Source organism: Drosophila persimilis, unplaced genomic scaffold (genome assembly GCF_003286085.1).
Source record: "Drosophila persimilis strain 14011-0111.01,24,50 unplaced genomic scaffold, DperRS2 tig00002560-arrow-arrow-pilon, whole genome shotgun sequence".
NCBI classification, from domain to species: Eukaryota; Metazoa; Arthropoda; class Insecta; order Diptera; family Drosophilidae; genus Drosophila; species Drosophila persimilis.
Genome location: NW_020825692.1, coordinates 44737 through 48309, shown reverse-complemented (window position 1 = coordinate 48309; position 3573 = coordinate 44737). Strand labels below are relative to the sequence as shown.

The 3573-nt window shown below is 52.6% G+C and overlaps 1 pseudogene; it reads left to right on the top strand.

The window, feature by feature from the left end:
* Positions 1-1950: 1950 nt before the first annotated feature.
* Positions 1951-2860, top strand: LOC113567227 (annotated as a pseudogene).
* Positions 2861-3573: the final 713 nt, after the last annotated feature.

Genomic DNA, 3573 nt, shown 5'->3' with positions numbered 1-3573 from the left:
CACCCTGAACCACCTGGAAGGACGCCGACAAGACCCTGCAGCTGCTGCTCGCCCATCCACTACCCATCCACTACCCATCACCCCACCCAGGTCCGAGAGGGAGATCATCCCTGCGTCGGACAACGACACAGCAAGCAGCGACGAGGTACAGCTCCTAGGAGAGGACGACACCACTCCGCTACGGATCCGCGACAGCAGTCTGGACGAAGCCTTGCCCCGACGGCTCCGGAACATCGCCCTTCCGGGCGAGGACTAGCCACCGAGACGCGTAACCGGCAATGAGCTGCCCCAGCTACTCCAGGAACTCGGCCTGGAGGACGGACCCGTGTCCCCGATACCCAGGGATGACGGGGACGAGGAGTTAGCCCGCAGGAGTAACAGGCATGGCCAATCGCCCCAGCCGCCTGGCGGGTAAGCACACCTGACCGCCGCATCCCGCAAAGCCTGCTGGAAGGCGCCAGCGCTCAGGCAAAAGCGGCGCGGCACGGGCGCCGTCGGACTCGCAGCCTTGAATACCACGACGGCCAACGCGTATCCATTAGCGGAAATTTGGTGCGCATTTCACCGCGCCCCACCCCGAAGTAGGAAGGGAGTGGGAAGGCACAAGCCTCCACAAAACCTGACCACAAACCACCCCCTGAAGGGACAGCCCCGGGGGGCTTTTTATCTCATTTTATTACTACTACTATTACTATTATAACAAAGACAACCATGAATCCTTAGCTTCCCCAATTAAAATAAGAAATAGGCTAAGAAAACCCCTAAAATAGTGAGGCCTTTTACAGCAGCCTTTTATTAGCAGCGAAGAGACAACACGAAAGAGAGACTCCTACTACGGCCACGCAGCAAAGAGAGCCGACATGGAAGAGAAGGAAACGGAGAGAGTCGCCGATCGCTCTTACGCCCACGCAGCAAAAGCAAGAGAGAGAACGGCCAAACGCAAAGGAACAGCATGCAAGAGAGCGAAGCGGCAGAGAAGCCGCCGATCGCCCACGCAGCCGAGGGAGAGAGCCGACGGCGAACCATGAAAAACACCCCCGAGCCGAGGCCGACAGCCGAAAGCTGCGCAGCCACGAAGCGGCAGAGAAGCTGCAAAAAGTAAAGGAGAGGCCTGGCACGGTCCAGCGCGGGCCATGCTCGGGAGTGATCTCCAAGTGCTGAACCAGAACGGTTGGGAAAAATAAACAGTGGCCCGACCCCGCGAGAAGTGAAAAAAAAGACAAAAATATATAAGTCGTGACCACCGTGACGAGGACCGGCCGCCGGACCCAAGGAAGGGAAAGAAGGGTGAGCAACCTCACGTATGTGAGCTCTGGGGGGGATAGATCGGTGCAGTAGGCAGGGTGTACGCACAGAATCAGAAGTTTCCCAAAATGTTTGTAAATTTTTGTCGTTTATTCCCCCACAATAAAGACACCCACTTCAACCCACCGGTTTCAGAACTTTCGCCCGTAGGAGTCCCTCAGCCCCTCCCCCTCTCTTCCCTGCGACCTCGCGATGCTGGATGTGAGTCGTGGATTCACGCGGCATCCGCAAAGCTGGGTTCCCTCTCCTACACCCTCGCCCTGGGGACCCGGCGACGCAGATGTGAGTTGTGGATCATGCGGCATCTGCTAAGCTGGGCTCCCCTCTCCCCTACCCTTCCGACCACTGACCCAAACCCCCTTCTCCCGCCACGCATGACCACCAACGCAAAAAGTGGATGTGTGTAACGTCCAGAAGGAATCGTTTCCGACCCCATAAAGTATATATATTCTTGATCAGCATCAACGAGAAGCGAGAAGCTGGGCAAGGGCATCAATATACTTGTGGCCACTCCTGGACGCATCTTGGATCACTTGCAGAATTCCCCAGATTTCCTGTACAAGAATCTTCAATGTTTGATCATTGATGAAGTGGATCGGATATTGTAGATTGGTTTCCAGACAATGCTCTTCTCGTCCACACAAACGGCTCGGATTGAGGCCCTCTCGAAGCTGGCCCTTAAGTCGGAACCCATCTATGTGGGCGTCCATGATGACGAGGTGACGGCCACGGTTGATGGTCTCGTGCAGGGCTACATTGTGTGCCCCTCGGAGAAGCGTCTGCTCGTGCTGTTCACCTTCCTCAAGAAGAATCGCAAGAAGAAGGTGATGGTCTTCTTCTCGTCCTGCATGTCTGTAAAGTACCATCACAAGCTCTTCAACTACATTGATCTGCCCGTGACCTCCATACACGGCAAGCAAAAGCAGACGGAGCGCACGACGATCTTCTTCCAGTTCCAGAAACTGGTATCCTACTGTGCACAGATGTGGCGGCAGGTGGCTTGGACATACCACAGGTCGATTGGATTGTCCAGTACGATCTCCCAGATGATCCCAAGGAGTACATTCATCGTGTGGGTCGTACGACACGAGGATCGGGCACCTCGGGGCATGCTTTGCTACTGATGCGGCCGGAGGAGCTGGGTTTCTTGCGCTACCTCATGGCAGCCAAGGTGCCACTGAATGAGTTTGAGTTCTCCTGGCAAAAGATTGCCGACATTCAGCTGCAGCTGGAAAAACTGATAGCCAAGAACTACTTCCTCAATCAATCGGCCACGGAAGCCTTTAAGTCGTATGTGCGGGCCTATGACTCGCATCAGCTGAAGCAGATATTCAATGTGAATACGCTCGACCTGCAGGCGGTATCCAAGAGCTTCGGATTCCTGTTGCCGCCCGTGGTTGACCTCAAGGTGGGCGCCACCAAGCGACAGCGGCCCGAGAAGCGTGTGGGTGGCGGCGGTTTTGGTTACTACAGACAAATGAATGATACATCCGCCTCTAAGCAGCATCACTTCAAGTAGGTCAATCGTGACCAGACCAAGAAATTTATGCGTTAGTGAAATGTACGAAATAGTTTTTAAACACCCGTTAAGATACCATTGTATATTGTACCATCTTTCTTTTATTTGTATATTGTATATGCTGTGAATATATACGAGCATATGTATATGAAAAAAAAACAAGGGGGAACGTTGTGAGTTGCTGCGGACACCGCAACTCTACAGTTATACCCGATACTAAGTCAGTATTGCTCTCCTCCGGCAGACGGCGCTAATATTAAACGACACGACAAAGAGTGCGTGCGAGAGAGACAGAAAATCAGTCTGAGCGTGACGTCGGGCGCTGGGTAGCCACTGAAAATTGTTTTTTTTCTTTTCGGCTATAAAAATTATCCGATCTGATCCAAATTCAGCAACTGGATAGATATGGTCATTCTCTATGATTCTGCGTTTTTAGTTTTCTCGAATCTGCAATATTGTGGATGCAACAGATTTTCGTCCTTTGTGGGGGCGGATGGGGGTGGGGCGAAATTCTGAGATATACGTTTTATAGTGACATCTTAAAGGAGTGTGTGTACCAAATTTGGTTACTCTAGCCTTAATAGTCTCTGAGATTTGTGGTTGCCTCAGATTTTCGTCCTTTGCGGGGGCGGAAGGGGGTGTGGCGAAATTTTGACACAAAACGGTCAAGGTCCGATATCACAGGAGTGTGGATACCAAATTTGGTTGCTCTAGCTCTTATGGGTTCTGAGATCCTTGAACTCATATTT